The sequence below is a fragment of the Panulirus ornatus genome, chromosome 71 (genome assembly GCF_036320965.1).
Source record: "Panulirus ornatus isolate Po-2019 chromosome 71, ASM3632096v1, whole genome shotgun sequence".
NCBI lineage: Eukaryota > Metazoa > Arthropoda > Malacostraca > Decapoda > Palinuridae > Panulirus > Panulirus ornatus.
The window spans coordinates 16,183,795-16,193,204 of NC_092294.1; positions in this window are offsets into that span (position 1 = coordinate 16,183,795).

Sequence of the window (9,410 nt, forward strand, 5' to 3'; positions counted from 1 at the left end):
GCTTACCTCGCTGCGCGGGGAAAAATGGTGAACATAAATAAAGGAAAAATATTTCATCTTTTATCTTTTTGTCTACCTCTATAACCTCCCTTGGTCTCCTGATTCAACTTTAAGTTAACTGAGATTGGTGAACTGGAGATCATACCTTCCAGGGTGTCTCCATCATTAGATAATGAAAATTCTCCCTCCATTTACACGGTAACGATTCATTCTTTGTTTCCGTTTCTGACAGAGACAACACAGCCGTGGAGGTTCTTTTTGGCAAGTATGTATAAAAGCAACGATGTCACTCTCCCTAAAAAGCAATGTAAACAATGCATTCAGTATCCAGTCTAGGGAGTTAAGAAGCTTTTGTGAAGCGTTGGTCCTCTCTATTTTGGATGTTCGTAGGATCCAACCCACTTTCTTTTGAAGAATCGAACCGCTTCCTCCATTGTGGTCACAGAGAGGACAGTGATCTGAAAGTCATTCATAGATTTTTTTTTTTCTTTTATCGTCCCTTTCGTTTATTTTCATTAATTTTATCTGCGTTCTGCTTTAACTGCTATTTTCAAATCATTCACTTCCGGGCTTGTTAAAAAAAACTTTAAGAGTACATTTTCATCAATGGCAATGTAAGACTTGATTTATCTAACTGTGGTCTCACTGAGTGTTCCGTGAATGGAGATTTTCATAGTTCACGTTCGTATCATCTGCCTAGGATGTGATCCATGACGCAGTATCTCTAAAACATGGGTTGGAATGGACTATGTTTTTAGGAGAGGGAAGGGGAATGAATTCTAATCTGAAGGCGAGGAGGGAGGAAAATGTCTATGTTAGGGACAGGAGATCGAATGCACCCTATGTTACGGACATGGTGGGGCTCGACTTTTTGTTCAGACAAGAAGAATGGAGGCTGTGTAAGACAGAGAAGGGATTGGACTCTGGTTTATACAACAATATCAGCCTACTGGGGGTCTGACAAAGACCTCTGTGACCTCTGAATCTTTCTTTCTGCGACTACCGCTCACACAGGATTGAACATGGCGGTGCACAATAAACTTGCCTGGGGATTCCGGCAGACATGATCATTATGTATACATGAAAAAGAAATTGACTGTGTTAAGACAGGGGGGATTCTGGATCCTGTGTCACAGCAAAGCAGGGAGAATGGTGTCTATGTTATACCGAGGGCGGTTTGGACTTTGCCGTTTAAGTTGGAAGATGGCAACAGATTTTATGTTTAAGGAAGGGAAGTATAAAATCGTCCAATCCTCGTGAGACTCATTTCCACACACATGCCGAGCGAGAATAAGTAAACCATTTTAACATGCTTGCGGGTCCAGGTTTCAGCAAACGAGAGCTACGGGAGCTGCGGCCGAAATGATATATATAGAACAGAAAGGGGAAGCAACCCAAAATGGGAGATGGGAGAGGGGATAGTGACCAAAGTGTGATAAGGTGTGAGGCGTTTGGTTCTACTCTTGGGATAAAAATAAATGGGACAACGAGTCATCCCTTCTGTGCTAGTGCATTCCACAAAGGGGGTAAATGAGACCCCCTGTAGAGATGCAAATGGTTGGTAAAACAGAAAACATAACAGTGTTACCTATATAACGCTCATAAAAACTTCTGGGAAGTAAATTTTACGTTTACTTTGTGTGGATTCCAGGACAAAGTTGTACGTTATTGCAGGGACGAATCGTTGTGTTTATGGAGTATGAAAAACTACCGAACGATGTGGAGATTGACAAAATCATATACATAAGTTTAAGCAAAAAGTTGCAGTTTTTGCACTATTGAATGTAACCAAGTTACCGTTCCTCATTCTAATAAGCTGCAAAGCTGTGGTTCGTGTTTACAATAATGCGTCAGATATGAGGTCAAGGAAACGGCCCCAAAGGTAAAGTCCTCTTCTTTGAGCAACAGAATTTGTTCCCTCCTTGCCAGCTGCAGTTATTCACCGGGACTTACACCCGTCTTTCAGGAAGGCACAGTATTCCTCCCTTTTCCTACTAACCTCTTAGTCTTAATCATAAAGGACTATGCGCGCTATGATATTCGTCATGAGGGCTTTGGCCAAGTCGTGATTTTACCTCGGCATTGTGAATATTCTTTCATTGCCTTTCATTAATCCAACGCAGGGATGAAGCAGTTTCAGATAGATAGAGAGAGAGTAGAGAGAGAGAGAGAGAGTAGAGAGAGGACGAGAGAGAGAGGAGGAAGAAGAAGAGCGAGAGAGAGAGAGAAGAGAGAGAAGGGTGGTCGCGAGGACGAGTTTATCCACGCAAGCGAGCCGTTTGTGGTTGTGGGTTGCGACTCACGTCCTCGCACGCCCTCCGTACTACAAAAACGCCTGGGCATTGTGCGGGGGTACATGTGGGGAGGAGTGAGAGGGGGGAGTCTGGTGCGTGAAGTGGCGGCCCGTCTTTACCTCTCTCTCTAGCGGCAGTCACGACCAGCGACAAAGTGACCATCAAAGCCCGGCCGCTCGGGTAAACACATACTCCTCGCTCCGATGATGTCCTTCCTGACAGCTCTAGTAACATTCACAGCTGACAGGTCGAGAATTTAGTTTAAGTGTTATCGTACGAAGGCTAAACTTTGCTCTTGACGGCCCACACTAATCACGCTCTACAGCGAAACAAAAACACGTCTAATGTTACCGGTTTTGCCTCTCTCTGCATCGACGCCGCAGCGATCAGAAGACAACGCAGGCATCGATTGTTCAACCGGGAGGGAAGCGCGTCATTACTGTCCCCCCACCCACGTCACCACAGACAGAGTTATTTATACTGATGTTAACAGTGGCTTACTTACATCAGATATTAACGTGCACTTCACACTTATGCCCCACATCACACTAATTCATTAATATCAAATAAACTAATAAACCATATCGCTATGAACAATGAATGAGGCCATAGCAAAACCAAAGGATTTACAGTATGTTAAAACAGCAAACCATTATTACCACAACACAGAGGTATCACATGTTCCTATTCATCACCATATTAAGTGATTACAGAACATGAGGCTTATACACTACATCATTGATACAGTTTATCACCAGTATTGTTGTATATTCACCACACCATCTTGATATACAAACTGTATGATAACACACCAGATAACATTCAGCGTTAGTATCAACCCACATTACCTGAGATTTCAATAGCTTTGAAACTACTTGCTAGTAATGTATGTGCCTCCGACACAGACTAATTATTAGTACCTGACCACAGTTCTGGTGCTGCTATATAGCAGGAAGGAGCATTACACCATCACTCCTAGTTGGGCTATACAACGCTGGCATATATCACGAAATACTAAGCTAATTATTCAGACCATTATTTTGTTTTAATTTTGAGAACTGTTATCTTGTCTGGCTGTTTTTATAGTCTGCGACAGAAGCTTCCCTGGTTGGAGTGGCCTGTGTTACAAGGCTGTTTGTTTGTTTGATCTTTGTTTGATGCTGCCAGGGGTTCTGGGGTTCATTACTATGTTAGTGCAATCTTGCCCATCCTACCCATTCATAGAAAGCAATGGGAAGCATAGCAGCGAGATAGGTAAGTTCAACGAGTGCAATGCACAAGTACCTACATGTCGTATATGCTTTACTCTGAACCAGCCTGGCTGTTTGGGGTACTATGTGGCGTGAGGGCTACGCCTTCCACCAGCTTGTTCGGTGTTGGACCCCACACTTGTTGGGACCCCACGAACCAACCTTTCCAACACAGCTCTGGGTTTGAGGGGGGGGGGTAAAGACTCCAAAGTATTCCACAATTTAATCTAGCTGGGTCAAGTACACCTTAGAAGGAAGGAGCAGTTCAGTTATTTCCTCGAAGTTCTTCCATGGAGTGTGTTGTGAGATGATGTTAGGTTAGTTTTTTAACAGGCGGGGGCTGTGGCCTATGGACATTTCTGCTGTTTATATTCCTAAAATGGCTCCTTAATCATTTACTTAGTCTTCTGTGGACAAATATCCAGCCTGTGAGCTTTTCAACAAAGTTCTCATTCTCGGTATGAGCTTAGGTAGGTTGCCAGACCTTCCCAGTCGTATCTCACATCTGTACCCTGTCATTATGATATATCTCCCCGCGTCTGCGTTTCTAAATTCATCCAGTTGTAGTTTGGTAGTCTGTCTCATTGATCGAAGACCTTGATGATCTTATGCGGGCGACGTCATCTATTCATCCCAACAACAATACACAACCCGCCCACGGACAACAGCTGACAGTCTTAGTCGCTGTCACCTAATAATAAGCGGCTTGCCGTGCTGTTGGCGAAGTACAATCTTACTTTCGACTGCGAGGGTGTCGTTTACTCTCTTTTTGTTTTCTGATACTTGGGCATTTTACCGTGACCGCAAAAAAACAATGAGAATAACTTTTAGGGCCCGAAAATACTTGGCCCTCTAACAGTACCACAAAAATACACGAAAATATAAACGTAAACACTGACATTCTAGTAATGTGTCATAGTCTCCCTTCGGCCTTGATTAATCTGCCAGTCGTCCCATGAGCACGGGATTGGCTAAGGGTGATGTAGTATTTTAGGCCAATGTTTTGGTTCCATAGCGTCTTGAGATCTCCTGAATGAGGGAGAGGCACTAATGATGGTGTTGAGTGAGCAAAAACCTTGACTTTCACACTGGTTTTCCGTAGTTTTCGATGGCGTTAAGGTATGAGGTGTTTTTCAGGTCACTACAGCAGGTAACTATTTTTTCTGATAAACTAATTCATCACATTTTTATCTTTACAGAAGTGGGCATGATCCTGCATTAAAGTCAATTACATTCTTGAACCCGCAAAAAAGGATAAAAAAGCGAGAGAAGATGTTCTCTCGTTTCCTTAATGTACTGCTCACTATTCCCTCTAGTTTCTTTTTGGGTTAAGAAAGTAACAAACCATTACCATATTATTGCAGCACTAAGAAACACTATCTGGGGTGTTTCACCGTCTTCAAGGAGGAAACGAGAGACGAAGGAACATTCCGGCTGGAGCCTCCAGGCCTCCTCACACCCCCTTTCCTCCTCCAGCGCCTTATTCCACAAGTGCGCATTTCAGATTCTAAGTGTTTGTTTTCTTTGCCAAATGCGCGTGGTTAATGTTCCATTCCCTTCCCCCTGTTAGCAGGGGTCTGGCAGCTGGCCCTTCGGGATTCTTACTTATTATTCATAGCGTGAATGTGAACTTTCTCTACGACATAGTTGATGGTTTTTCGAGACATTTTTATACACGTTTTGGAAGGCTTTTCTTGAATTCGCGAACATGCATTGCGGGGTTGCTTTCAGTATTCTTCGTTCTTGGAAGGATATTTGTAGACCTAGAAGTCTTCTTTGGGCGTCCAGGGATAGGTTTTCGTGGATGGGATGACCCCTCATAGTAGGAAGGCCATATGAGCACTCGGTTAGCAAACGCTTTGACTGTGCACCCTGAGGTGCTAGACCGAACCCTTGAACCTCGTGTGTACGCAGGTTAAAGAAAAAGAAATACAGCACCCAGAAACAGATTTCCCCAAAAGAGGGGTAATTAATGAAAGATAGCATGAGTCACAGTGAGGTGGTGTTTTGCTGGTGCTTCACTCGTTAGAAACACTAGTCTCTCCAGCGACCAGTTGTACGGGACGGTTTTCACTCTGGAGAGTGTCATATGAGGGTCCGGTGATACTACTAGGATGCAGAACAGACGGGACACTATACATGGCAAAGACTTCCTTCGACCACGTCATTCCAATATTTTTTCGTTTTAAAACCTAATTCTAAATGCTTCATTACTAAGCAAAGAAGTTTTCCTATCATGAACATATATATATAATGATTTTCCTATTCTCAAACTGAGCAACAAAAATCTTCCTTCATACATTCATATAGCTCGGTGTGTGGAAATTCACAAGTTTTAGTTGTTTGATAGGAAAAAGTCTAGGTTATGAGTTGAATAGTGTGGAGCGCACCTTCTGAGGAGGACTTGACCTATCGGAGCACAATGGCACAGCCCTACAGCACAACGGACCAGGCCCACTTAAGGATTCTTGCAAAACGGCTCTGGACGTCATACCCAAAGGGCCGCACCCGCACCCCGTCGTGCTCGAGAAATTACGCTACACACACCATCACATGGCAGTTGGCCTTACTCGCTTCAGTCCGACCTCGTCGACATCCCAACTTCAACGTTACCTGGAAGGATATACAATCAAATCAAAACCCCCAACACCTCCATAGAGTTTTCTTAAATATCTAATTATTCTAAATCAAAAATAAAAATTACATTTCACGGACTCGGTGCAAACCGACTTCTTTCAAAAACCCCAGCTTACAGGAGGAACTTATACAAGGAGAAGTTACATTGCGAGGGGGGCTCTAGCGCCTGGTGGTGGAAGCAATAATTCAGTGTTTTTATGGGTTTCTGATGCTATCCAGGGATATAATTAGACTATGTTGATGGTGTCAGATTAGAGGACAAGGTGGGAGTTGTAGTTAGGATCGTGTGCAAGAGGGAACAAGAAGTTCCTTCGTTACCACATTAACCCTATGAACTAATATTTTCATAAAACAGACGCGTTGAGGAACATGATCTGTTGGTTAAGTGATATTAATTGTATATATATTGTTCCTCCCTCGTGATACTCTGATAAGAATGGAAAATAGGCTCGTGTCAACCCTCGTCTACACCAAGCCATGCCAAGTGGGTTTACTCTGATATGGTCAGACTTTGGTATCAGAGATATCTTTCCATGTCCGGAACCAGGAATCTAATTGCGAGTACAAGGACCTTGTCCCCATGAGGCAAGAATCACATAGGCAGGAACCCCAGCAATGCCTTCACCCTCTTGACACAAGGAATCCCTGCTCAGGAAGGGGGGGGGGGGGGGGTGGGGGGGGGGGGGGGGGGGGGGGGGAGGGGGGGGGGGGGGACAATATGTTCAAGTCATATGAGTGGATCCTTCTCAAATACAAATCTACACCACACGTGCCACTACTGTCCCTAAGCAGGATGTCAGAGTTCGATGAAGACAAGGTCTACTCTCTTGAAAGGAAGAGTCTTCTGTTCACTCGGTCAGGTACCTCCTCTCCTGGTGAAAAAGAAACCTGAGCAGCTTTAGACAACAAAGCTTTGGTACAGAACCAAAGACTCACCGCTGTCTAGTCTAGAAATGCTTCCCGGTACCTGTGAGGAAGGGGGACGGTCCCTATACCTCGCTGAGGAAGGCAAAGATTCATGTACATGCTGAGGGAGGGGAAGATTCGTGTTACCTGCTGAGGAAAGGGAAGGTCCTGAATACTGCTGATGGAGTTCCCTGAAGTTGCTGATAAAGGTCCCTAAAGGTTTCTAGGGTGAAGGCCCATTGTACCTGCTGAGGAAAGGTCCGTGTGAACTACTGACGGAAGGTCTCGTAGCTGCTGAGGAAAGGGTCCATGTAACTACTGACGGCAAGGTCATTGTAGCTGCTGAGGTGAGATCCTTTACTGCTGAGGGAAGGTTTCTGTATCCGCTTGAGGCGAAAGTTCTTATAGCTGCTGAGGGAAGGGTTCCTGTGTCTGCTGAGGGAAGGTCCCTATAAACGCTGGGGCGAAAATTGTCATCCTGGAGTCAAGGCAAGCTACCAGAGCGATAACATGCCCGAGTGTCACTGATCACTCACGGTACACAGATAGAACTCTGGTACGATGGTGAGTTGGCTAGCGGTACCATTTTCTGCATCTTATCTCCCAGGGTTGGCTGTTAGCCTGGCAGCGGGGCCACGCCAAGTTCGCCATCTTCTATCCAATTACAAAGTCACCTGTTTTTTCTTAAGATAAGGACATCAGAAGATGATTATTTCTCCCTCGAGGTTCTTTCTTTCACTTCCTCCTAGTCTTTCAAGAGGTCTCATGCCTTCATGTCTATCGCTTCTGGCAACTCTCTCTCTCTCTCTCTCTTCTCTCTCTCTCCCCTCCCTCCCCCCCTTTTTCCCCCCTCTCTTCCTACTCTCTCTCTCTCTCTCTCTCTCTCTCCTCGGGCTCTACTTACCAGATGCTCCTACGTCAAACAGCTGTGACGCATCACAAACTGTTCAACTCAACCAAAGTTGTTCTCGTCATATATGTTCTTTCTTACCCCCCATCTCCACAAGGTTGGTTTCACTGTTGTTTCTAAGGTGCATATATCTGCAGCTTTGAACATTTTTAATTGCTGCCACATATACCATAAAATGGCGTCAGGACAGACTCAAAAAAAAATAATTCTATTTTGTCACCTCGTCAGGTACCGCGTACGTGGGGTTATTCTATTCACTATAGACCAAGGACCACGCTCCCTCTGCTGCATTTTCGTTTTAGCTCTCTCTCCTGGCTCGGTCTAACGTTCCGGTTCACTCCACCCTTCACTGGTTATACGCATATTTAGCTGTTGATGTTTTCGAACACCATTATTCTTTTTTTCATTCTCTTATCTCCCCCGTCGTGATAATGTCAAAATTCAATTTGTTCCTCTATGATTCTCCTGCATATCGCCGCTTGTATCAAGCACTCCTCATACTCGTCCAGGTCAGCTAGTTTGTGATCAGGGCTTGTTTATAGGGTTGAGTCATACTAAGAAAGTGGAGTGCCCTTAATAATTTCCGTTGTTTTGTGTCATTACCCTGTTGTGTTTATTATCTTCATATTATCTAATGTTATCTTCTTCGAGTTCTGTATCTCTCGTGAATTTGCTGTTCTTTCTATATTACATGGTTCAAAATTTGACAGAGGATTTTCTCGGCGGGGACCCTGGGGGCAACCAAGAACATGCACGGAGTCTCCGCCCTTTTCGTTCTGCGAGTTCCGGACGTCGCCTCCATCGGTTTGGCACTCTCCTTTTTTTCCCCTCTCATCCCCTCTCTAACCCCCCGTTTTCGAGGTTCTTATACAGCACCACCAGCTTGGGTGTGGGTCTAGGACTTCCCTCACCCTTACGTTATACCTTTTCGATGGTTTTCGGAGGTCTATTCTACCCCTTAAGCTGGGCGTTGAGACCTCTTAACTTTAACTTATTACATTATATATTACGATGATTTCGAAGGTCCTTCTACCACCACTGCTGGATCTGGGACCTTACTTTACCTTACATATACCACATATTACCTTTCGATGGGCCGGTTGTCTTTTCCACCTCCGCTGTGGTCTAAGGGGGGGGGGGGGGGGGGGGGTGGGGGTGGGGGGGGGGGGGGGGGAATAAACCCTTGACCTTCCTCTACGATGGTTTCGGGTTGGCTCTTCTAACCCGCAAAACTGGGTTCTTTTGTCCGCCTTTCTTACTTAACCTTATCACGTAACCCTTACAATGGTTTTTGGAGGTCTTATAACAAAGTTCGTGTCTGTGAGATTAAGCCGGAGAGGGTTTTAGCGGTCCGTTTTTGGAATTAAACTACAAATAGATATCATTCTTCCTTACTATACTAAAGCTAATCCT